The sequence below is a fragment of the Rhamphochromis longiceps genome, linkage group LG18, assembly GCF_057381845.1.
Source record: "Rhamphochromis longiceps isolate RC_006_pf linkage group LG18, R_longiceps_female_GT1.1, whole genome shotgun sequence".
Taxonomy (NCBI): domain Eukaryota; kingdom Metazoa; phylum Chordata; class Actinopteri; order Cichliformes; family Cichlidae; genus Rhamphochromis; species Rhamphochromis longiceps.
The window spans coordinates 38,152,686-38,178,499 of NC_140574.1; the positions used below are offsets into that span (position 1 = coordinate 38,152,686).

A 25,814-nucleotide genomic window follows, 5' to 3' on the forward strand; every position below is an offset into this window, starting at 1 on the left:
AGTTTTAGATCTAACGAAGGTTCTCAGAGGAGAGGTGAAAGGTCTTCAAGGCACTTAGAGAATTCCAGCTGCTTTCTTTCAAAGCTCATCAGACTACCATGACGTGGATGACTGGGAACCCTTTTTTCTCATTCACTGTGTGCAGTCCCTCTGGAGTCATCCCTGTTGGAGCTTGTCAGTAGCAAAGGCCTGAAGGTACAAAAATGAATACTGAAGAGAGCTTAACACCATTCCTGCTTGAATTTGAAGGCCGATTTAAGTCTATCCTTTCAGAGTTCCAGACTTAAACACATGCTTCCTGTGGCTCCTTGGTCTAGGCGTATGATTCTCGCTTAGGGTGCGAGAGGTCCCGGGTTCAAATCCCGGACGAGCCCCCTTAAGATCACAAGCTCTTACCTTCATGGAATTCTTTGGTAAGACACATTCCCTCTGGGGCATTGTAAATGTGTTGTGTGCCAAACCGTTCAATGTGATGTGTGACACCAATTTGTCTTTCTAAAACAACGTTTGTGAAGGAGTCACTCTCATGAGTCATTGAGTGATGCCATTGACTGCACAGTCCCTGCCACGCAATCTGTATATGTCACATTTTGAGATTGCCTTGGAAACCTTACTGGGCAGGTACTAAAAAATACCTGTAACCAGGTACTATCACCTAATGGAAACTTTAAAGATCGAGCTGAGTCAAGTTAAGCCAAGCTAGGTAGGTGCAAGTGGAAAAGGGCTATTAGAGATCACAAAGTCTGATCGAAATTGAGGCCATTCAATTTCGGTGTAAAGACGTTAAACTACATATGTGAAGGTCTCATAATGGTTTCACCTCTGCTGATAATTACCCACGCCTTTTTTCCACCCCTTGGCTCATGTGATGTGTTTCATAGTTGGTCAACGACCCTGCTAAAGACAACCCCATCTAGGGTTTAAATACCTGGGACTCTCCAACATTTAGTTTTAGATCTAACGAAGGTTCTCAGAGGAGAGGTGAAAGGTCTTCAAGGCACTTAGAGAATTCCAGCTGCTTTCTTTCAAAGCTCATCAGACTACCATGACGTGGATGACTGGGAACCCTTTTTTCTCATTCACTGTGTGCAGTCCCTCTGGAGTCATCCCTGTTGGAGCTTGTCAGTAGCAAAGGCCTGAAGGTACAAAAATGAATACTGAAGAGAGCTTAACACCATTCCTGCTTGAATTTGAAGGCCGATTTAAGTCTATCCTTTCAGAGTTCCAGACTTAAACACATGCTTCCTGTGGCTCGTTGGTCTAGGCGTATGATTCTCGCTTAGGGTGCGAGAGGTCCCGGGTTCAAATCCCGGACGAGCCCCCTTAAGATCACAAGCTCTTACCTTCATGGAATTCTTTGGTAAGACACATTCCCTCTGGGGCATTGTAAATGTGTTGTGTGCCAAACCTTTCAATGTGATGTGTGACACCAATTTGTCGTTCTAAAACAACGTTTGTGAAGGAGTCACTCTCATGAGTCATTGAGTGATGCCATTGACTGCACAGTCCCTGCCACGCAATCTGTATATGTCACATTTTGAGATTGCCTTGGAAACCTTACTGGGCAGGTACTAAAAAAATACCTGTAACCAGGTACTATCACCTAATGGAAACTCTAAAGATCGAGCTGAGTCAAGTTAAGCCAAGCTAGGTAGGTACAAGTGGAAAAGGGCTATTAGAGATCACAAAGTCTGATCGAAATTGAGGCCATTCAATTTCGGTGTAAAGACGTTAAACTACATATGTGAAGGTCTCATAATGGTTTCACCTCTGCTGATAATTACCCACGCCTTTTTTCACACCTTGGCTCATGTGATGTGTTTCATAGTTGGTCAACGACCCTGGTAAAGACAACCCCATCTAGGGTTTAAATACCTGGGACTCTCCAACATTTAGTTTTAGATCTAACGAAGGTTCTCAGAGGAGAGGTGAAAGGTCTTCAAGGCACTTAGAGAATTCCAGCTGCTTTCTTTCAAAGCTCATCAGACTACCATGACGTGGATGACTGGGAACCCTTTTTTCTCATTCACTGTGTGCAGTCCCTCTGGAGTCATCCCTGTTGGAGCTTGTCAGTAGCAAAGGCCTGAAGGTACAAAAATGAATACTGAAGAGAGCTTAACACCATTCCTGCTTGAATTTGAAGGCCGATTTAAGTCTATCCTTTCAGAGTTCCAGACTTAAACACATGCTTCCTGTGGCTCCTTGGTCTAGGCGTATGATTCTCGCTTAGGGTGCGAGAGGTCCCGGGTTCAAATCCCGGACGAGCCCCCTTAAAATCACAAGCTCTTAGCTTCATGGAATTCTTGGGTAAGACACATTCCCTCTGGGGCATTGTAAATGTGTTGTGTGCCAAACCTTTCAATGTGATGTGTGACACCAATTTGTCATTCTAAAATAACGTTTTTGATTTTGTGAAGGAGTCACTCTCATGACTCATTGAGTGATGCCATTGACTGCACAGTCCCTGCCACGCAATCTGTATATGTCACATTTTGAGATTGCCTTGGAAACCTTACTGGGCAGGTACTAAAAAATACCTGTAACCAGGTACTATCACCTAATGGAAACTTTAAAGATCGAGCTGAGTCAAGTTAAGCCAAGCTAGGTAGGTGCAAGTGGAAAAGGGCTATTAGAGATCACAAAGTCTGATCGAAATTGAGGCCATTCAATTTCGGTGTAAAGACGTTAAACTACATATGTGAAGGTCTCATAATGGTTTCACCTCTGCTGATAATTACCCACGCCTTTTTTCACACCTTGGCTCATGTGATGTGTTTCATAGTTGGTCAACGACCCTGGTAAAGACAACCCCATCTAGGGTTTAAATACCTGGGACCCTCCAACATTTAGTTTTAGATCTAACGAAGGTTCTCAGAGGAGAGGTGAAAGGTCTTCAAGGCACTTAGAGAATTCCAGCTGCTTTCTTTCAAAGCTCATCAGACTACCATGACGTGGATGACTGGGAACCCTTTTTTCTCATTCACTGTGTGCAGTCCCTCTGGAGTCATCCCTGTTGGAGCTTGTCAGTAGCAAAGGCCTGAAGGTACAAAAATGAATACTGAAGAGAGCTTAACACCATTCCTGCTTGAATTTGAAGGCCGATTTAAGTCTATCCTTTCAGAGTTCCAGACTTAAACACAGGCTTCCTGTGGCTCGTTGGTCTAGGCGTATGATTCTCGCTTAGGGTGCGAGAGGTCCCGGGTTCAAATCCCGGACGAGCACCCTTAAGATCACAAGCTCTTACCTTCATGGAATTCTTTGGTAAGACACATTCCCTCTGGGGCATTGTAAATGTGTTGTGTGCCAAACCGTTCAATGTGATGTGTGACACCAATTTGTCTTTCTAAAACAATGTTTGTGAAGGAGTCACTCTCATGACTCATTGAGTGATGCCATTGACTGCACAGTCCCTGCCACGCAATCTGTATATGTCACATTTTGAGATTGCCTTGGAAACCTTACTGGGCAGGTACTAAAAAATACCTGTAACCAGGTACTATCACCTAATGGAAACTTTAAAGATCGAGCTGAGTCAAGTTAAGCCAAGCTAGGTAGGTGCAAGTGGAAAAGGGCTATTAGAGATCACAAAGTCTGATCGAAATTGAGGCCATTCAATTTCGGTGTAAAGACGTTAAACTACATATGTGAAGGTCTCATAATGGTTTCACCTCTGCTGATAATTACCCACGCCTTTTTTCACACCTTGGCTCATGTGATGTGTTTCATAGTTGGTCAACGACCCTGGTAAAGACAACCCCATCTAGGGTTTAAATACCTGGGACTCTCCAACATTTAGTTTTAGATCTAACGAAGGTTCTCAGAGGAGAGGTGAAAGGTCTTCAAGGCACTTAGAGAATTCCAGCTGCTTTCTTTCAAAGCTCATCAGACTACCATGACGTGGATGACTGGGAACCCTTTTTTCTCATTCACTGTGTGCAGTCCCTCTGGAGTCATCCCTGTTGGAGCTTGTCAGTAGCAAAGGCCTGAAGGTACAAAAATGAATACTGAAGAGAGCTTAACACCATTCCTGCTTGAATTTGAAGGCCGATTTAAGTCTATCCTTTCAGAGTTCCAGACTTAAACACATGCTTCCTGTGGCTCGTTGGTCTAGGCGTATGATTCTCGCTTAGGGTGCGAGAGGTCCCGGGTTCAAATCCCGGACGAGCCCCCTTAAAATCACAAGCTCTTACCTTCATGGAATTCTTTGGTAAGACACATTCCCTCTGGGGCATTGTAAATGTGTTGTGTGCCAAACCGTTCAATGTGATGTGTGACACCAATTTGTCTTTCTAAAACAACGTTTGTGAAGGAGTCATTGAGTGATGCCATTGACTGCACAGTCCCTGCCACGCAATCTGTATATGTCACATTTTGAGATTGCCTTGGAAACCTTACTGGGCAGGTACTAAAAAAATACCTGTAACCAGGTACTATCACCTAATGGAAACTCTAAAGATCGAGCTGAGTCAAGTTAAGCCAAGCTAGGTAGGTACAAGTGGAAAAGGGCTATTAGAGATCACAAAGTCTGATCGAAATTGAGGCCATTCAATTTCGGTGTAAAGACGTTAAACTACATATGTGAAGGTCTCATAATGGTTTCACCTCTGCTGATAATTACCCACGCCTTTTTTCACACCTTGGCTCATGTGATGTGTTTCATAGTTGGTCAACGACCCTGGTAAAGACAACCCCATCTAGGGTTTAAATACCTGGGACTCTCCAACATTTAGTTTTAGATCTAACGAAGGTTCTCAGAGGAGAGGTGAAAGGTCTTCAAGGCACTTAGAGAATTCCAGCTGCTTTCTTTCAAAGCTCATCAGACTACCATGACGTGGATGACTGGGAACCCTTTTTTCTCATTCACTGTGTGCAGTCCCTCTGGAGTCATCCCTGTTGGAGCTTGTCAGTAGCAAAGGCCTGAAGGTACAAAAATGAATACTGAAGAGAGCTTAACACCATTCCTGCTTGAATTTGAAGGCCGATTTAAGTCTATCCTTTCAGAGTTCCAGACTTAAACACATGCTTCCTGTGGCTCGTTGGTCTAGGCGTATGATTCTCGCTTAGGGTGCGAGAGGTCCCGGGTTCAAATCCCGGACGAGCCCCCTTAAAATCACAAGCTCTTAGCTTCATGGAATTCTTGGGTAAGACACATTCCCTCTGGGGCATTGTAAATGTGTTGTGTGCCAAACCTTTCAATGTGATGTGTGACACCAATTTGTCATTCTAAAATAACGTTTTTGATTTTGTGAAGGAGTCACTCTCATGACTCATTGAGTGATGCCATTGACTGCACAGTCCCTGCCACGCAATCTGTATATGTCACATTTTGAGATTGCCTTGGAAACCTTACTGGGCAGGTACTAAAAAATACCTGTAACCAGGTACTATCACCTAATGGAAACTTTAAAGATCGAGCTGAGTCAAGTTAAGCCAAGCTAGGTAGGTGCAAGTGGAAAAGGGCTATTAGAGATCACAAAGTCTGATCGAAATTGAGGCCATTCAATTTCGGTGTAAAGACGTTAAACTACATATGTGAAGGTCTCATAATGGTTTCACCTCTGCTGATAATTACCCACGCCTTTTTTCACACCTTGGCTCATGTGATGTGTTTCATAGTTGGTCAACGACCCTGGTAAAGACAACCCCATCTAGGGTTTAAATACCTGGGACCCTCCAACATTTAGTTTTAGATCTAACGAAGGTTCTCAGAGGAGAGGTGAAAGGTCTTCAAGGCACTTAGAGAATTCCAGCTGCTTTCTTTCAAAGCTCATCAGACTACCATGACGTGGATGACTGGGAACCCTTTTTTCTCATTCACTGTGTGCAGTCCCTCTGGAGTCATCCCTGTTGGAGCTTGTCAGTAGCAAAGGCCTGAAGGTACAAAAATGAATACTGAAGAGAGCTTAACACCATTCCTGCTTGAATTTGAAGGCCGATTTAAGTCTATCCTTTCAGAGTTCCAGACTTAAACACAGGCTTCCTGTGGCTCGTTGGTCTAGGCGTATGATTCTCGCTTAGGGTGCGAGAGGTCCCGGGTTCAAATCCCGGACGAGCACCCTTAAGATCACAAGCTCTTACCTTCATGGAATTCTTTGGTAAGACACATTCCCTCTGGGGCATTGTAAATGTGTTGTGTGACACCAATTTGTCATTCTAAAATAACGTTTTTGATTTTGTGAAGGAGTCACTCTCATGAGTCATTGAGTGATGCCATTGACTGCACAGTCCCTGCCACGCAATCTGTATATGTCACATTTTGAGATTGCCTTGGAAACCTTACTGGGCAGGTACTAAAAAATACCTGTAACCAGGTACTATCACCTAATGGAAACTTTAAAGATCGAGCTGAGTCAAGTTAAGCCAAGCTAGGTAGGTGCAAGTGGAAAAGGGCTATTAGAGATCACAAAGTCTGATCGAAATTGAGGCCATTCAATTTCGGTGTAAAGACGTTAAACTACATATGTGAAGGTCTCATAATGGTTTCACCTCTGCTGATAATTACCCACGCCTTTTTTCCACCCCTTGGCTCATGTGATGTGTTTCATAGTTGGTCAACGACCCTGCTAAAGACAACCCCATCTAGGGTTTAAATACCTGGGACTCTCCAACATTTAGTTTTAGATCTAACGAAGGTTCTCAGAGGAGAGGTGAAAGGTCTTCAAGGCACTTAGAGAATTCCAGCTGCTTTCTTTCAAAGCTCATCAGACTACCATGACGTGGATGACTGGGAACCCTTTTTTCTCATTCACTGTGTGCAGTCCCTCTGGAGTCATCCCTGTTGGAGCTTGTCAGTAGCAAAGGCCTGAAGGTACAAAAATGAATACTGAAGAGAGCTTAACACCATTCCTGCTTGAATTTGAAGGCCGATTTAAGTCTATCCTTTCAGAGTTCCAGACTTAAACACAGGCTTCCTGTGGCTCGTTGGTCTAGGCGTATGATTCTCGCTTTGGGTGCGAGAGGTCCCGGGTTCAAATCCCAGACGAGCCCACTTAAAATCACAAGCTCTTACCTTCATGGAATTCTTTAGTAAGACACATTCCTTCTGGGGCATTGTAAATGTGTTGTGTGCCAAACCGTTCAATGTGATGTGTGACACCAATTTGTCTTTCTAAAACAACGTTTGTGAAGGAGTCACTCTCATGAGTCATTGAGTGATGCCATTGACTGCACAGTCCCTGCCACGCAATCTGTATATGTCACATTTTGAGATTGCCTTGGAAACCTTACTGGGCAGGTACTAAAAAATACCTGTAACCAGGTACTATCACCTAATGGAAACTTTAAAGATCGAGCTGAGTCAAGTTAAGCCAAGCTAGGTAGGTGCAAGTGGAAAAGGGCTATTAGAGATCACAAAGTCTGATCGAAATTGAGGCCATTCAATTTCGGTGTAAAGACGTTAAACTACATATGTGAAGGTCTCATAATGGTTTCACCTCTGCTGATAATTACCCACGCCTTTTTTCCACCCCTTGGCTCATGTGATGTGTTTCATAGTTGGTCAACGACCCTGCTAAAGACAACCCCATCTAGGGTTTAAATACCTGGGACTCTCCAACATTTAGTTTTAGATCTAACGAAGGTTCTCAGAGGAGAGGTGAAAGGTCTTCAAGGCACTTAGAGAATTCCAGCTGCTTTCTTTCAAAGCTCATCAGACTACCATGACGTGGATGACTGGGAACCCTTTTTTCTCATTCACTGTGTGCAGTCCCTCTGGAGTCATCCCTGTTGGAGCTTGTCAGTAGCAAAGGCCTGAAGGTACAAAAATGAATACTGAAGAGAGCTTAACACCATTCCTGCTTGAATTTGAAGGCCGATTTAAGTCTATCCTTTCAGAGTTCCAGACTTAAACACAGGCTTCCTGTGGCTCGTTGGTCTAGGCGTATGTTTCTCGCTTTGGGTGCGAGAGGTCCCGGGTTCAAATCCCAGACGAGCCCACTTAAAATCACAAGCTCTTACCTTCATGGAATTCTTTAGTAAGACACATTCCTTCTGGGGCATTGTAAATGTGTTGTGTGCCAAACCGTTCAATGTGATGTGTGACACCAATTTGTCTTTCTAAAACAACGTTTGTGAAGGAGTCACTCTCATGAGTCATTGAGTGATGCCATTGACTGCACAGTCCCTGCCACGCAATCTGTATATGTCACATTTTGAGATTGCCTTGGAAACCTTACTGGGCAGGTACTAAAAAATACCTGTAACCAGGTACTATCACCTAATGGAAACTTTAAAGATCTAGCTGAGTCAAGTTAAGCCAAGCTAGGTAGGTGCTAGTGGAAAAGGGCTATTAGAGATCACAAAGTCTGATCGAAATTGAGGCCATTCAATTTCGGTGTAAAGACGTTAAACTACATATGTGAAGGTCTCATAATGGTTTCACCTCTGCTGATAATTACCCACGCCTTTTTTCACACCTTGGCTCATGTGATGTGTTTCATAGTTGGTCAACGACCCTGGTAAAGACAACCCCATCTAGGGTTTAAATACCTGGGACTCTCCAACATTTAGTTTTAGATCTAACGAAGGTTCTCAGAGGAGAGGTGAAAGGTCTTCAAGGCACTTAGAGAATTCCAGCTGCTTTCTTTCAAAGCTCATCAGACTACCATGACGTGGATGACTGGGAACCCTTTTTTCTCATTCACTGTGTGCAGTCCCTCTGGAGTCATCCCTGTTGGAGCTTGTCAGTAGCAAAGGCCTGAAGGTACAAAAATGAATACTGAAGAGAGCTTAACACCATTCCTGCTTGAATTTGAAGGCCGATTTAAGTCTATCCTTTCAGAGTTCCAGACTTAAACACATGCTTCCTGTGGCTCGTTGGTCTAGGCGTATGATTCTCGCTTAGGGTGCGAGAGGTCCCGGGTTCAAATCCCGGACGAGCCCCCTTAAGATCACAAGCTCTTACCTTCATGGAATTCTTTGGTAAGACACATTCCCTCTGGGGCATTGTAAATGTGTTGTGTGCCAAACCTTTCAGTGTGACACCAATTTGTCGTTCTAAAATAATGTTTTTGATTTTGTGAAGGAGTCACTCTCATGACTCATTGAGTGATGCCATTGACTGCACAGTCCCTGCCACGCAATCTGTATATGTCACATTTTGAGATTGCCTTGGAAACCTTACTGGGCAGGTACTAAAAAATACCTGTAACCAGGTACTATCACCTAATGGAAACTTTAAAGATCGAGCTGAGTCAAGTTAAGCCAAGCTAGGTAGGTGCAAGTGGAAAAGGGCTATTAGAGATCACAAAGTCTGATCGAAATTGAGGCCATTCAATTTCGGTGTAAAGACGTTAAACTACATATGTGAAGGTCTCATAATGGTTTCACCTCTGCTGATAATTACCCACGCCTTTTTTCACACCTTGGCTCATGTGATGTGTTTCATAGTTGGTCAACGACCCTGGTAAAGACAACCCCATCTAGGGTTTAAATACCTGGGACCCTCCAACATTTAGTTTTAGATCTAACGAAGGTTCTCAGAGGAGAGGTGAAAGGTCTTCAAGGCACTTAGAGAATTCCAGCTGCTTTCTTTCAAAGCTCATCAGACTACCATGACGTGGATGACTGGGAACCCTTTTTTCTCATTCACTGTGTGCAGTCCCTCTGGAGTCATCCCTGTTGGAGCTTGTCAGTAGCAAAGGCCTGAAGGTACAAAAATGAATACTGAAGAGAGCTTAACACCATTCCTGCTTGAATTTGAAGGCCGATTTAAGTCTATCCTTTCAGAGTTCCAGACTTAAACACAGGCTTCCTGTGGCTCGTTGGTCTAGGCGTATGATTCTCGCTTAGGGTGCGAGAGGTCCCGGGTTCAAATCCCGGACGAGCACCCTTAAGATCACAAGCTCTTACCTTCATGGAATTCTTTGGTAAGACACATTCCCTCTGGGGCATTGTAAATGTGTTGTGTGCCAAACCGTTCAATGTGATGTGTGACACCAATTTGTCTTTCTAAAACAATGTTTGTGAAGGAGTCACTCTCATGACTCATTGAGTGATGCCATTGACTGCACAGTCCCTGCCACGCAATCTGTATATGTCACATTTTGAGATTGCCTTGGAAACCTTACTGGGCAGGTACTAAAAAATACCTGTAACCAGGTACTATCACCTAATGGAAACTTTAAAGATCGAGCTGAGTCAAGTTAAGCCAAGCTAGGTAGGTGCTAGTGGAAAAGGGCTATTAGAGATCACAAACACTGATCGAAATTGAGGCCATTCAATTTCGGTGTAAAGACGTTAAACTACATATGTGAAGGTCTCATAATGGTTTCACCTCTGCTGATAATTACCCACACCTTTTTTCACACCTTGGCTCATGTGATGTGTTTCATAGTTGGTCAACGACCCTGCTAAAGACAACCCCATCTAGGGTTTAAATACCTGGGACTCTCCAACGTTTAGTTTTAGATCTAACGAAGGTTCTCAGAGGAGAGGTGAAAGGTCTTCAAGGCACTTAGAGAATTCCAGCTGCTTTCTTTCAAAGCTCATCAGACTACCATGACGTGGATGACTGGGAACCCTTTTTTCTCATTCACTGTGTGCAGTCCCTCTGGAGTCATCCCTGTTGGAGCTTGTCAGTAGCAAAGGCCTGAAGGTACAAAAATGAATACTGAAGAGAGCTTAACACCATTCCTGCTTGAATTTGAAGGCCGATTTAAGTCTATCCTTTCAGAGTTCCAGACTTAAACACATGCTTCCTGTGGCTCCTTGGTCTAGGCGTATGATTCTCGCTTAGGGTGCGAGAGGTCCCGGGTTCAAATCCCGGACGAGCCCCCTTAAGATCACAAGCTCTTACCTTCATGGAATTCTTTGGTAAGACACATTCCTTCTGGGGTATTGTAAATGTGTTGTGTGCCAAACCATTCAATGTGATCTGTGACACCAATTTGTCTTTGTCAAATAACGTTTTTGATTTTGTGAAAGACTCACTCTCATGACTCATTGAGTGATGCCATTGACTGCACAGTCCCTGCCACGCAATCTGTATATGTCACATTTTGAGATTGCCTTGGAAACCTTACTGGGCAGGTACTAAAAAATACCTGTAAACAGGTACTATCACCCTGGATGAGAATAATATAAATGATAAATTTCAATCGGCCTTCAAACAACATCACAGCACTGAATCAGCGCTGCTTCGTGTTTTCAATGATCTTTTACTAATGGCTGACAATGGACGCCCCTCTGTCCTAGTGCTATTGGATCTTTCATCGGCATTTGACATGGTTGACCACAACATCCTATTGGCGAGACTAGAGCACACTGTAGGCATTAAGGGCGCTGCCTTGGATTGGTTTAAATCTTACCTCTCCAATCGGCTCTCTTCGGTACATTTGGCCACATCCTCTTCTTCGGCTGTACCTGTTTGCTGTGGTGTCCCCCAGGGATCTGTGTTAGGCCCTACCCTTTTCTCATTGTACATGCTTCCCTTAAGTGCTATCTTTGAGAAATACCACATTGCTTTTCACTATTATGCGGATGATATCCAGATCTATTTTGAGTTAAACGATGATCTTGCTCTGTCTTTGAATAGCTTTCGAGAATGCATGTGTGAGGTCAAGAAATGGCTTTTGACAAATACTCTTATCCTTAATGATAAGAAAACCGAAATTATGATTTTTGGTAGTAATGCCCTTCGTGCCAAACTTCGGGATGTCTTTGGTTTTCTCACTAGTTCTTTCTCTGACACTGTTAGGAATCTGGGTGTCTTATTTGACAGCTCATTTAAACTTGATAAACAAGTGTCTGCTGTTGTCAGATCCAGTTTTTACCAGCTTCGCCTTATTTCTAAGACCAGGCACTATATCCCGTATAAAGACCTAGAAAAGCTCATCCACGCCTTTGTAACGTCAAGGCTTGATTACTGCAATTCACTTTATTGTGGTCTCCACTCTTCCCTTTTACATAGATTACAGACAGTTCAGAATGCTGCAGCACGCATTCTAACTAAAACCAAGAAGTTTGCCCACATTACTCCTGTCCTTGCTGATCTGCACTGGTTGCCTGTCAAATATCGTATTCAATTTAAAATTTTGTTGTTTACTTTTAAAATTACCAATAACACTGCACCAAGCTATCTTAAGGAACTTTTAAACCCATATGCTCCTGCTAGGGCTTTAAGGTCATCCTCACAGTTACTGTTGGTTCAGCCCAGATCTCGACTGAAATCTAGAGGTGATCGATCGTTTGCTCAAGTTGCACCGGAGCTGTGGAACAATCTCCCGATTGGCATCCGGGCGTCTGATTCTATTCATTCTTTTAAATCACGGCTAAAAACATATCTTTTTAAACTTGCCTTTTCTACCAGTTAAATGCTGGCTTGCTTGCAGTGACCTATTGACCTATTGTATTGTATTGTATTGTATTAAATTCTCTGCTATCTTTCCATTATTGGTGTCTTTTATCATGGTGGTACAGTCTTACCTTGCTATAACCTATGTGCTGCAGTTTACTCTTATTGGTGGCTTTTATCTGTGAACATAATCCGTTACTCTTATGTATTTGATGTTAATGTGTGAACTGTTTTATTTTTTATTGTTTTATGTAAAGCACTTTGGTATGCCCAAGGCTTTTAAATGTGCTCTATAAATAAAGATTGTTGTTGTTGTTGTTGTAATGGGAACTTTAAAAATCGAGCTGAGTCAAGTTAAGCCAAGCTAGGTAGGTGCAAGTGGAAAAGGGCTATTAGAGATCACAAAGTCTGATCGAAATTGAGGCCATTCAATTTCGGTGTAAAGACGTTAAACTACATATGTGAAGGTCTCATAATGGTTTCACCTCTGCTGATAATTACCCATGCCTTTTTTCACACCTTGGCTCATGTGATGTGTTTCATAGTTGGTCAACGACCCTGGTAAAGACAACCCCATCTAGGGTTTAAATACCTGGGACTCTCCAACATTTAGTTTTAGATCTAACGAAGGTTCTCAGAGGAGAGGTGAAAGGTCTTCAAGGCACTTAGAGAATTCCAGCTGCTTTCTTTCAAAGCTCATCAGACTACCATGACGTGGATGACTGGGAACCCTTTTTTCTCATTCACTGTGTGCAGTCCCTCTGGAGTCATCCCTGTTGGAGCTTGTCAGTAGCAAAGGCCTGAAGGTACAAAAATGAATACTGAAGAGAGCTTAACACCATTCCTGCTTGAATTTGAAGGCTGATTTAAGTCTATCCTTTCAGAGTTGAAGAGTTAAGCACATGCTTCCTGTGGCTCGTTGGTCTAGGCGTATGATTCTCGCTTAGGGTGCGAGAGGTCCCGGGTTCAAATCCCGGACGAGCCCCCTTAAGATCACAAGCTCTTACCTTCATGGAATTCTTTGGTAAGACACATTCCCTCTGGGGCATTGTAAATGTGTTGTGTGCCAAACCGTTCAAGGTGATGTGTGACACCAATTTGTCTTTCTAAAACAACGTTTGTGAAGGAGTCACTCTCATGAGTCATTGAGTGATGCCATTGACTGCACAGTCCCTGCCACGCAATCTGTATATGTCACATTCTGAGATTGCCTTGGAAACCTTACTGGGCAGTTACTAAAAAAATACCTGTAACCAGGTACTATCACCTAATGGAAACTCTAAAGATCGAGCTGAGTCAAGTTAAGCCAAGCTAGGTAGGTGCAAGTGGAAAAGCGCTGTTAGAGATCACAAAGTCTGATCGAAATTGAGGCCATTCAATTTCGGTGTAAAGACGTTAAACTACATATGTGAAGGTCTCATAATGGTTTCACCTCTGCTGATAATTACCCACGCCTTTTTTCCACCCCTTGGCTCATGTGATGTGTTTCATAGTTGGTCAACGACCCTGGTAAAGACAACCCCATCTAGGGTTTAAATACCTGGGACTCTCCAACATTTAGTTTTAGATCTAACGAAGGTTCTCAGAGGAGAGGTGAAAGGTCTTCAAGGCACTTAGAGAATTCCAGCTGCTTTCTTTCAAAGCTCATCAGACTACCATGACGTGGATGACTGGGAACCCTTTTTTCTCATTCACTGTGTGCAGTCCCTCTGGAGTCATCCCTGTTGGAGCTTGTCAGTAGCAAAGGCCTGAAGGTACAAAAATGAATACTGAAGAGAGCTTAACACCATTCCTGCTTGAATTTGAAGGCCGATTTAAGTCTATCCTTTCAGAGTTCCAGACTTAAACACATGCTTCCTGTGGCTCGTTGGTCTAGGCGTATGATTCTCGCTTAGGGTGCGAGAGGTCCCGGGTTCAAATCCCGGACGAGCCCCCTTAAGATCACAAGCTCTTACCTTCATGGAATTCTTTGGTAAGACACATTCCCTCTGGGGCATTGTAAATGTGTTGTGTGCCAAACCGTTCAATGTGATGTGTGACACCAATTTGTCTTTCTAAAACAACGTTTGTGAAGGAGTCACTCTCATGAGTCATTGAGTGATGCCATTGACTGCACAGTCCCTGCCACGCAATCTGTATATGTCACATTTTGAGATTGCCTTGGAAACCTTACTGGGCAGGTACTAAAAAATACCTGTAACCAGGTACTATCACCTAATGGAAACTTTAAAGATCGAGCTGAGTCAAGTTAAGCCAAGCTAGGTAGGTGCAAGTGGAAAAGGGCTATTAGAGATCACAAAGTCTGATCGAAATTGAGGCCATTCAATTTCGGTGTAAAGACGTTAAACTACATATGTGAAGGTCTCATAATGGTTTCACCTCTGCTGATAATTACCCACGCCTTTTTTCCACCCCTTGGCTCATGTGATGTGTTTCATAGTTGGTCAACGACCCTGCTAAAGACAACCCCATCTAGGGTTTAAATACCTGGGACTCTCCAACATTTAGTTTTAGATCTAACGAAGGTTCTCAGAGGAGAGGTGAAAGGTCTTCAAGGCACTTAGAGAATTCCAGCTGCTTTCTTTCAAAGCTCATCAGACTACCATGACGTGGATGACTGGGAACCCTTTTTTCTCATTCACTGTGTGCAGTCCCTCTGGAGTCATCCCTGTTGGAGCTTGTCAGTAGCAAAGGCCTGAAGGTACAAAAATGAATACTGAAGAGAGCTTAACACCATTCCTGCTTGAATTTGAAGGCTGATTTAAGTCTATCCTTTCAGAGTTGAAGAGTTAAGCACATGCTTCCTGTGGCTCGTTGGTCTAGGCGTATGATTCTCGCTTAGGGTGCGACAGGTCCCGGGTTCAAATCCCGGACGAGCCCCCTTAAGATCACAAGCTCTTACCTTCATGGAATTCTTTGGTAAGACACATTCCCTCTGGGGCATTGTAAATGTGTTGTGTGCCAAACCGTTCAATGTGATGTGTGACACCAATTTGTCTTTCTAAAACAATGTTTGTGAAGGAGTCACTCTCATGACTCATTGAGTGATGCCATTGACTGCACAGTCCCTGCCACGCAATCTGTATATGTCACATTTTGAGATTGCCTTGGAAACCTTACTGGGCAGGTACTAAAAAATACCTGTAACCAGGTACTATCACCTAATGGAAACTTTAAAGATCGAGCTGAGTCAAGTTAAGCCAAGCTAGGTAGGTGCTAGTGGAAAAGGGCTATTAGAGATCACAAACACTGATCGAAATTGAGGCCATTCAATTTCGGTGTAAAGACGTTAAACTACATATGTGAAGGTCTCATAATGGTTTCACCTCTGCTGATAATTACCCACACCTTTTTTCACACCTTGGCTCATGTGATGTGTTTCATAGTTGGTCAACGACCCTGCTAAAGACAACCCCATCTAGGGTTTAAATACCTGGGACTCTCCAACGTTTAGTTTTAGATCTAACGAAGGTTCTCAGAGGAGAGGTGAAAGGTCTTCAAGGCACTTAGAGAATTCCAGCTGCTTTCTTTCAAAGCTCATCAGACTACCATGACGTGGATGACTGGGAACCCTTTTTTCTCATTCACTGTGTGCAGTCCCTCTGGAGTCATCCCTGTTGGAGCTTGTCAGTAGCAAAGGCCTGAAGGTACAAAAATGAATACTGAAGAGAGCTTAACACCATTCCTGCTTGAATTTGAAGGCCGATTTAAGTCTATCCTTTCAGAGTTCCAGACTTAAACACATGCTTCCTGTGGCTCGTTGGTCTAGGCGTATGATTCTCGCTTTGGGTGCGAGAGGTCCCGGGTTCAAATCCCGGACGAGCCCCCTTAAAATCACAAGCTCTTAGCTTCATGGAATTCTTGGGTAAGACACATTCCCTCTGGGGCATTGTAAATGTGTTGTGTGCCAAACCTTTCAATGTGATGTGTGACACCAATTTGTCATTCTAAAATAACGTTTTTGATTTTGTGAAGGAGTCACTCTCATGAGTCATTGAGTGATGCCATTGACTGCACAGTCCCTGCCACGCAATCTGTATATGTCACATTCTGAGATTGCCTTGGAAACCTTACTGGGCAGTTACTAAAAAAATACCTGTAACCAGGTACTATCACCTAATGGAAACTCTAAAGATCGAGCTGAGTCAAGTTAAGCCAAGCTAGGTAGGTGCAAGTGGAAAAGCGCTGTTAGAGATCACAAAGTCTGATCGAAATTGAGGCCATTCAATTTCGGTGTAAAGACGTTAAACTACATATGTGAAGGTCTCATAATGGTTTCACCTCTGCTGATAATTACCCACGCCTTTTTTCCACCCCTTGGCTCATGTGATGTGTTTCATAGTTGGTCAACGACCCTGGTAAAGACAACCCCATCTAGGGTTTAAATACCTGGGACTCTCCAACATTTAGTTTTAGATCTAACGAAGGTTCTCAGAGGAGAGGTGAAAGGTCTTCAAGGCACTTAGAGAATTCCAGCTGCTTTCTTTCAAAGCTCATCAGACTACCATGACGTGGATGACTGGGAACCCTTTTTTCTCATTCACTGTGTGCAGTCCCTCTGGAGTCATCCCTGTTGGAGCTTGTCAGTAGCAAAGGCCTGAAGGTACAAAAATGAATACTGAAGAGAGCTTAACACCATTCCTGCTTGAATTTGAAGGCCGATTTAAGTCTATCCTTTCAGAGTTCCAGACTTAAACACATGCTTCCTGTGGCTCGTTGGTCTAGGCGTATGATTCTCGCTTAGGGTGCGAGAGGTCCCGGGTTCAAATCCCGGACGAGCCCCCTTAAGATCACAAGCTCTTACCTTCATGGAATTCTTTGGTAAGACACATTCCCTCTGGGGCATTGTAAATGTGTTGTGTGCCAAACCGTTCAATGTGATGTGTGACACCAATTTGTCGTTCTAAAATAATGTTTTTGATTTTGTGAAGGAGTCACTCTCATGACTCATTGAGTGATGCCATTGACTGCACAGTCCCTGCCACGCAATCTGTATATGTCACATTTTGAGATTGCCTTGAAAACCTTACTGGGCAGGTACTAAAAAATACCTGTAACCAGGTACTATCACCTAATGGAAACTTTAAAGATCGAGCTGAGTCAAGTTAAGCCAAGCTAGGTAGGTGCAAGTGGAAAAGGGCTATTAGAGATCACAAAGTCTGATCGAAATTGAGGCCATTCAATTTCGGTGTAAAGACGTTAAACTACATATGTGAAGGTCTCATAATGGTTTCACCTCTGCTGATAATTACCCACGCCTTTTTTCACACCTTGGCTCATGTGATGTGTTTCATAGTTGGTCAACGACCCTGGTAAAGACAACCCCATCTAGGGTTTAAATACCTGGGACTCTCCAACATTTAGTTTTAGATCTAACGAAGGTTCTCAGAGGAGAGGTGAAAGGTCTTCAAGGCACTTAGAGAATTCCAGCTGCTTTCTTTCAAAGCTCATCAGACTACCATGACGTGGATGACTGGGAACCCTTTTTTCTCATTCACTGTGTGCAGTCCCTCTGGAGTCATCCCTGTTGGAGCTTGTCAGTAGCAAAGGCCTGAAGGTACAAAAATGAATACTGAAGAGAGCTTAACACCATTCCTGCTTGAATTTGAAGGCCGATTTAAGTCTATCCTTTCAGAGTTGAAGAGTTAAGCACATGCTTCCTGTGGCTCGTTGGTCTAGGCGTATGATTCTCGCTTAGGGTGCGAGAGGTCCCGGGTTCAAATCCCGGACGAGCCCCCTTAAGATCACAAGCTCTTACCTTCATGGAATTCTTTGGTAAGACACATTCCCTCTGGGGCATTGTAAATGTGTTGTGTGCCAAACCTTTCAATGTGATGTGTGACACCAATTTGTCGTTCTAAAATAGTGTTTTTGATTTTGTGAAGGAGTCACTCTCATGACTCATTGAGTGATGCCATTGACTGCACAGTCCCTGCCACGCAATCTGTATATGTCACATTTTGAGATTGCCTTGAAAACCTTACTGGGCAGGTACTAAAAAATACCTGTAACCAGGTACTATCACCTAATGGAAACTTTAAAGATCGAGCTGAGTCAAGTTAAGCCAAGCTAGGTAGGTGCAAGTGGAAAAGGGCTATTAGAGATCACAAAGTCTGATCGAAATTGAGGCCATTCAATTTCGGTGTAAAGACGTTAAACTACATATGTGAAGGTCTCATAATGGTTTCACCTCTGCTGATAATTACCCACGCCTTTTTTCACACCTTGGCTCATGTGATGTGTTTCATAGTTGGTCAACGACCCTGGTAAAGACAACCCCATCTAGGGTTTAAATACCTGGGACTCTCCAACATTTAGTTTTAGATCTAACGAAGGTTCTCAGAGGAGAGGTGAAAGGTCTTCAAGGCACTTAGAGAATTCCAGCTGCTTTCTTTCAAAGCTCATCAGACTACCATGACGTGGATGACTGGGAACCCTTTTTTCTCATTCACTGTGTGCAGTCCCTCTGGAGTCATCCCTGTTGGAGCTTGTCAGTAGCAAAGGCCTGAAGGTACAAAAATGAATACTGAAGAGAGCTTAACACCATTCCTGCTTGAATTTGAAGGCCGATTTAAGTCTATCCTTTCAGAGTTCCAGACTTAAACACATGCTTCCTGTGGCTCGTTGGTCTAGGCGTATGATTCTCGCTTAGGGTGCGAGAGGTCCCGGGTTCAAATCCCGGACGAGCCCCCTTAAAATCACAAGCTCTTACCTTCATGGAATTCTTTGGTAAGACACATTCCCTCTGGGGCATTGTAAATGTGTTGTGTGCCAAACCGTTCAATGTGATGTGTGACACCAATTTGTCTTTCTAAAACAACGTTTGTGAAGGAGTCACTCTCATGAGTCATTGAGTGATGCCATTGACTGCACAGTCCCTGCCACGCAATCTGTATATGTCACATTTTGAGATTGCCTTGGAAACCTTACTGGGCAGGTACTAAAAAAATACCTGTAACCAGGTACTATCACCTAATGGAAACTCTAAAGATCGAGCTGAGTCAAGTTAAGCCAAGCTAGGTAGGTACAAGTGGAAAAGGGCTATTAGAGATCACAAAGTCTGATCGAAATTGAGGCCATTCAATTTCGGTGTAAAGACGTTAAACTACATATGTGAAGGTCTCATAATGGTTTCACCTCTGCTGATAATTACCCACGCCTTTTTTCACACCTTGGCTCATGTGATGTGTTTCATAGTTGGTCAACGACCCTGGTAAAGACAACCCCATCTAGGGTTTAAATACCTGGGACTCTCCAACATTTAGTTTTAGATCTAACGAAGGTTCTCAGAGGAGAGGTGAAAGGTCTTCAAGGCACTTAGAGAATTCCAGCTGCTTTCTTTCAAAGCTCATCAGACTACCATGACGTGGATGACTGGGAACCCTTTTTTCTCATTCACTGTGTGCAGTCCCTCTGGAGTCATCCCTGTTGGAGCTTGTCAGTAGCAAAGGCCTGAAGGTACAAAAATGAATACTGAAGAGAGCTTAACACCATTCCTGCTTGAATTTGAAGGCCGATTTAAGTCTATCCTTTCAGAGTTCCAGACTTAAACACATGCTTCCTGTGGCTCGTTGGTCTAGGCGTATGATTCTCGCTTAGGGTGCGAGAGGTCCCGGGTTCAAATCCCGGACGAGCCCCCTTAAAATCACAAGCTCTTAGCTTCATGGAATTCTTGGGTAAGACACATTCCCTCTGGGGCATTGTAAATGTGTTGTGTGCCAAACCTTTCAATGTGATGTGTGACACCAATTTGTCATTCTAAAATAACGTTTTTGATTTTGTGAAGGAGTCACTCTCATGACTCATTGAGTGATGCCATTGACTGCACAGTCCCTGCCACGCAATCTGTATATGTCACATTTTGAGATTGCCTTGGAAACCTTACTGGGCAGGTACTAAAAAATACCTGTAACCAGGTACTATCACCTAATGGAAACTTTAAAGATCGAGCTGAGTCAAGTTAAGCCAAGCTAGGTAGGTGCAAGTGGAAAAGGGCTATTAGAGATCACAAAGTCTGATCGAAATTGAGGCCATTCAATTTCGGTGTAAAGACGTTAAACTACATATGTGAAGGTCTCATAATGGTTTCACCTCTGCTGATAATTACCCACGCCTTTTTTCACACCTTGGCTCATGTGATGTGTTTCATAGTTGGTCAACGACCCTGGTAAAGACAACCCCATCTAGGGTTTAAATACCTGGGACCCTCCAACATTTAGTTTTAGATCTAACGAAGGTTCTCAGAGGAGAGGTGAAAGGTCTTCAAGGCACTTAGAGAATTCCAGCTGCTTTCTTTCAAAGCTCATCAGACTACCATGACGTGGATGACTGGGAACCCTTTTTTCTCATTCACTGTGTGCAGTCCCTCTGGAGTCATCCCTGTTGGAGCTTGTCAGTAGCAAAGGCCTGAAGGTACAAAAATGAATACTGAAGAGAGCTTAACACCATTCCTGCTTGAATTTGAAGGCCGATTTAAGTCTATCCTTTCAGAGTTCCAGACTTAAACACAGGCTTCCTGTGGCTCGTTGGTCTAGGCGTATGATTCTCGCTTAGGGTGCGAGAGGTCCCGGGTTCAAATCCCGGACGAGCACCCTTAAGATCACAAGCTCTTACCTTCATGGAATTCTTTGGTAAGACACATTCCCTCTGGGGCATTGTAAATGTGTTGTGTGCCAAACCGTTCAATGTGATGTGTGACACCAATTTGTCTTTCTAAAACAATGTTTGTGAAGGAGTCACTCTCATGACTCATTGAGTGATGCCATTGACTGCACAGTCCCTGCCACGCAATCTGTATATGTCACATTTTGAGATTGCCTTGGAAACCTTACTGGGCAGGTACTAAAAAATACCTGTAACCAGGTACTATCACCTAATGGAAACTTTAAAGATCGAGCTGAGTCAAGTTAAGCCAAGCTAGGTAGGTGCTAGTGGAAAAGGGCTATTAGAGATCACAAACACTGATCGAAATTGAGGCCATTCAATTTCGGTGTAAAGACGTTAAACTACATATGTGAAGGTCTCATAATGGTTTCACCTCTGCTGATAATTACCCACACCTTTTTTCACACCTTGGCTCATGTGATGTGTTTCATAGTTGGTCAACGACCCTGCTAAAGACAACCCCATCTAGGGTTTAAATACCTGGGACTCTCCAACGTTTAGTTTTAGATCTAACGAAGGTTCTCAGAGGAGAGGTGAAAGGTCTTCAAGGCACTTAGAGAATTCCAGCTGCTTTCTTTCAAAGCTCATCAGACTACCATGACGTGGATGACTGGGAACCCTTTTTTCTCATTCACTGTGTGCAGTCCCTCTGGAGTCATCCCTGTTGGAGCTTGTCAGTAGCAAAGGCCTGAAGGTACAAAAATGAATACTGAAGAGAGCTTAACACCATTCCTGCTTGAATTTGAAGGCCGATTTAAGTCTATCCTTTCAGAGTTCCAGACTTAAACACATGCTTCCTGTGGCTCGTTGGTCTAGGCGTATGATTCTCGCTTTGGGTGCGAGAGGTCCCGGGTTCAAATCCCGGACGAGCCCCCTTAAAATCACAAGCTCTTAGCTTCATGGAATTCTTGGGTAAGACACATTCCCTCTGGGGCATTGTAAATGTGTTGTGTGCCAAACCTTTCAATGTGATGTGTGACACCAATTTGTCATTCTAAAATAACGTTTTTGATTTTGTGAAGGAGTCACTCTCATGAGTCATTGAGTGATGCCATTGACTGCACAGTCCCTGCCACGCAATCTGTATATGTCACATTCTGAGATTGCCTTGGAAACCTTACTGGGCAGTTACTAAAAAAATACCTGTAACCAGGTACTATCACCTAATGGAAACTCTAAAGATCGAGCTGAGTCAAGTTAAGCCAAGCTAGGTAGGTGCAAGTGGAAAAGCGCTGTTAGAGATCACAAAGTCTGATCGAAATTGAGGCCATTCAATTTCGGTGTAAAGACGTTAAACTACATATGTGAAGGTCTCATAATGGTTTCACCTCTGCTGATAATTACCCACGCCTTTTTTCCACCCCTTGGCTCATGTGATGTGTTTCATAGTTGGTCAACGACCCTGGTAAAGACAACCCCATCTAGGGTTTAAATACCTGGGACTCTCCAACATTTAGTTTTAGATCTAACGAAGGTTCTCAGAGGAGAGGTGAAAGGTCTTCAAGGCACTTAGAGAATTCCAGCTGCTTTCTTTCAAAGCTCATCAGACTACCATGACGTGGATGACTGGGAACCCTTTTTTCTCATTCACTGTGTGCAGTCCCTCTGGAGTCATCCCTGTTGGAGCTTGTCAGTAGCAAAGGCCTGAAGGTACAAAAATGAATACTGAAGAGAGCTTAACACCATTCCTGCTTGAATTTGAAGGCCGATTTAAGTCTATCCTTTCAGAGTTCCAGACTTAAACACATGCTTCCTGTGGCTCGTTGGTCTAGGCGTATGATTCTCGCTTAGGGTGCGAGAGGTCCCGGGTTCAAATCCCGGACGAGCCCCCTTAAGATCACAAGCTCTTACCTTCATGGAATTCTTTGGTAAGACACATTCCCTCTGGGGCATTGTAAATGTGTTGTGTGCCAAACCGTTCAATGTGATGTGTGACACCAATTTGTCTTTCTAAAACAACGTTTGTGAAGGAGTCACTCTCATGAGTCATTGAGTGATGCCATTGACTGCACAGTCCCTGCCACGCAATCTGTATATGTCACATTTTGAGATTGCCTTGGAAACCTTACTGGGCAGGTACTAAAAAATACCTGTAACCAGGTACTATCACCTAATGGAAACTTTAAAGATCGAGCTGAGTCAAGTTAAGCCAAGCTAGGTAGGTGCAAGTGGAAAAGGGCTATTAGAGATCACAAAGTCTGATCGAAATTGAGGCCATTCAATTTCGGTGTAAAGACGTTAAACTACATATGTGAAGGTCTCATAATGGTTTCACCTCTGCTGATAATTACCCACGCCTTTTTTCCACCCCTTGGCTCATGTGATGTGTTTCATAGTTGGTCAACGACCCTGCTAAAGACAACCCCATCTAGGGTTTAAATACCTGGGACTCTCCAACATTTAGTTTTAGATCTAACGAAGGTTCTCAGAGGAGAGGTGAAAGGTCTTCAAGGCACTTAGAGAATTCCAGCTGCTTTCTTTCAAAGCTCATCAGACTACCATGACGTGGATGACTGGGAACCCTTTTTTCTCATTCACTGTGTGCAGTCCCTCTGGAGTCATCCCTGTTGGAGCTTGTCAGTAGCAAAGGCCTGAAGGTACAAAAATGAATACTGAAGAGAGCTTAACACCATTCCTGCTTGAATTTGAAGGCTGATTTAAGTCTATCCTTTCAGAGTTGAAGAGTTAAGCACATGCTTCCTGTGGCTCGTTGGTCTAGGCGTATGATTCTCGCTTAGGGTGCGACAGGTCCCGGGTTCAAATCCCGGACGAGCCCCCTTAAGATCACAAGCTCTTACCTTCATGGAATTCTTTGGTAAGACACATTCCCTCTGGGGCATTGTAAATGTGTTGTGTGCCAAACCGTTCAATGTGATGTGTGACACCAATTTGTCTTTCTAAAACAATGTTTGTGAAGGAGTCACTCTCATGACTCATTGAGTGATGCCATTGACTGCACAGTCCCTGCCACGCAATCTGTATATGTCACATTTTGAGATTGCCTTGGAAACCTTACTGGGCAGGTACTAAAAAATACCTGTAACCAGGTACTATCACCTAATGGAAACTTTAAAGATCGAGCTGAGTCAAGTTAAGCCAAGCTAGGTAGGTGCTAGTGGAAAAGGGCTATTAGAGATCACAAACACTGATCGAAATTGAGGCCATTCAATTTCGGTGTAAAGACGTTAAACTACATATGTGAAGGTCTCATAATGGTTTCACCTCTGCTGATAATTACCCACACCTTTTTTCACACCTTGGCTCATGTGATGTGTTTCATAGTTGGTCAACGACCCTGCTAAAGACAACCCCATCTAGGGTTTAAATACCTGGGACTCTCCAACGTTTAGTTTTAGATCTAACGAAGGTTCTCAGAGGAGAGGTGAAAGGTCTTCAAGGCACTTAGAGAATTCCAGCTGCTTTCTTTCAAAGCTCATCAGACTACCATGACGTGGATGACTGGGAACCCTTTTTTCTCATTCACTGTGTGCAGTCCCTCTGGAGTCATCCCTGTTGGAGCTTGTCAGTAGCAAAGGCCTGAAGGTACAAAAATGAATACTGAAGAGAGCTTAACACCATTCCTGCTTGAATTTGAAGGCCGATTTAAGTCTATCCTTTCAGAGTTCCAGACTTAAACACATGCTTCCTGTGGCTCGTTGGTCTAGGCGTATGATTCTCGCTTTGGGTGCGAGAGGTCCCGGGTTCAAATCCCGGACGAGCCCCCTTAAAATCACAAGCTCTTAGCTTCATGGAATTCTTGGGTAAGACACATTCCCTCTGGGGCATTGTAAATGTGTTGTGTGCCAAACCTTTCAATGTGATGTGTGACACCAATTTGTCATTCTAAAATAACGTTTTTGATTTTGTGAAGGAGTCACTCTCATGACTCATTGAGTGATGCCATTGACTGCACAGTCCCTGCCACGCAATCTGTATATGTCACATTTTGAGATTGCCTTGGAAACCTTACTGGGCAGGTACTAAAAAATACCTGTAACCAGGTACTATCACCTAATGGAAACTTTAAAGATCGAGCTGAGTCAAGTTAAGCCAAGCTAGGTAGGTGCAAGTGGAAAAGGGCTATTAGAGATCACAAAGTCTGATCGAAATTGAGGCCATTCAATTTCGGTGTAAAGACGTTAAACTACATATGTGAAGGTCTCATAATGGTTTCACCTCTGCTGATAATTACCCACGCCTTTTTTCACACCTTGGCTCATGTGATGTGTTTCATAGTTGGTCAACGACCCTGGTAAAGACAACCCCATCTAGGGTTTAAATACCTGGGACCCTCCAACATTTAGTTTTAGATCTAACGAAGGTTCTCAGAGGAGAGGTGAAAGGTCTTCAAGGCACTTAGAGAATTCCAGCTGCTTTCTTTCAAAGCTCATCAGACTACCATGACGTGGATGACTGGGAACCCTTTTTTCTCATTCACTGTGTGCAGTCCCTCTGGAGTCATCCCTGTTGGAGCTTGTCAGTAGCAAAGGCCTGAAGGTACAAAAATGAATACTGAAGAGAGCTTAACACCATTCCTGCTTGAATTTGAAGGCCGATTTAAGTCTATCCTTTCAGAGTTCCAGACTTAAACACAGGCTTCCTGTGGCTCGTTGGTCTAGGCGTATGATTCTCGCTTAGGGTGCGAGAGGTCCCGGGTTCAAATCCCGGACGAGCACCCTTAAGATCACAAGCTCTTACCTTCATGGAATTCTTTGGTAAGACACATTCCCTCTGGGGCATTGTAAATGTGTTGTGTGCCAAACCGTTCAATGTGATGTGTGACACCAATTTGTCTTTCTAAAACAATGTTTGTGAAGGAGTCACTCTCATGACTCATTGAGTGATGCCATTGACTGCA

The 25,814-nt window shown here is 43.5% G+C and overlaps 14 non-coding genes across 14 annotated transcripts; all 14 read left to right on the plus strand.

Annotated features, from left to right (window-relative positions):
- Positions 1-1,249: 1,249 nt before the first annotated feature.
- On the plus strand, positions 1,250-1,321 carry trnap-agg (transfer RNA proline (anticodon AGG)). Its single transcript has one exon. It is a non-coding gene; the product is annotated as a tRNA-Pro (tRNA).
- Positions 1,322-4,096: 2,775 nt separating this feature from the next.
- On the plus strand, positions 4,097-4,168 carry trnap-agg (transfer RNA proline (anticodon AGG)). The gene has a single exon. It is a non-coding gene; the product is annotated as a tRNA-Pro (tRNA).
- Positions 4,169-5,030: 862 nt separating this feature from the next.
- Positions 5,031-5,102, plus strand: trnap-agg (transfer RNA proline (anticodon AGG)). The gene has a single exon. It is a non-coding gene; the product is annotated as a tRNA-Pro (tRNA).
- Positions 5,103-8,808: 3,706 nt separating this feature from the next.
- Positions 8,809-8,880, plus strand: trnap-agg (transfer RNA proline (anticodon AGG)). Its single transcript has one exon. It is a non-coding gene; the product is annotated as a tRNA-Pro (tRNA).
- A 4,325-nt stretch (positions 8,881-13,205) lies between these two features.
- Positions 13,206-13,277, plus strand: trnap-agg (transfer RNA proline (anticodon AGG)). Its single transcript has one exon. It is a non-coding gene; the product is annotated as a tRNA-Pro (tRNA).
- An 876-nt stretch (positions 13,278-14,153) lies between these two features.
- On the plus strand, positions 14,154-14,225 carry trnap-agg (transfer RNA proline (anticodon AGG)). The gene has a single exon. It is a non-coding gene; the product is annotated as a tRNA-Pro (tRNA).
- A 1,821-nt stretch (positions 14,226-16,046) lies between these two features.
- On the plus strand, positions 16,047-16,118 carry trnap-ugg (transfer RNA proline (anticodon UGG)). The gene has a single exon. It is a non-coding gene; the product is annotated as a tRNA-Pro (tRNA).
- Positions 16,119-17,002: 884 nt separating this feature from the next.
- On the plus strand, positions 17,003-17,074 carry trnap-agg (transfer RNA proline (anticodon AGG)). Its single transcript has one exon. It is a non-coding gene; the product is annotated as a tRNA-Pro (tRNA).
- An 882-nt stretch (positions 17,075-17,956) lies between these two features.
- trnap-agg (transfer RNA proline (anticodon AGG)) lies at positions 17,957-18,028 on the plus strand. The gene has a single exon. It is a non-coding gene; the product is annotated as a tRNA-Pro (tRNA).
- Positions 18,029-18,910: 882 nt separating this feature from the next.
- trnap-agg (transfer RNA proline (anticodon AGG)) lies at positions 18,911-18,982 on the plus strand. Its single transcript has one exon. It is a non-coding gene; the product is annotated as a tRNA-Pro (tRNA).
- Positions 18,983-19,857: 875 nt separating this feature from the next.
- trnap-agg (transfer RNA proline (anticodon AGG)) lies at positions 19,858-19,929 on the plus strand. The gene has a single exon. It is a non-coding gene; the product is annotated as a tRNA-Pro (tRNA).
- Positions 19,930-21,757: 1,828 nt separating this feature from the next.
- trnap-ugg (transfer RNA proline (anticodon UGG)) lies at positions 21,758-21,829 on the plus strand. The gene has a single exon. It is a non-coding gene; the product is annotated as a tRNA-Pro (tRNA).
- Positions 21,830-22,713: 884 nt separating this feature from the next.
- trnap-agg (transfer RNA proline (anticodon AGG)) lies at positions 22,714-22,785 on the plus strand. The gene has a single exon. It is a non-coding gene; the product is annotated as a tRNA-Pro (tRNA).
- Positions 22,786-24,606: 1,821 nt separating this feature from the next.
- trnap-ugg (transfer RNA proline (anticodon UGG)) lies at positions 24,607-24,678 on the plus strand. The gene has a single exon. It is a non-coding gene; the product is annotated as a tRNA-Pro (tRNA).
- Positions 24,679-25,814: the final 1,136 nt, after the last annotated feature.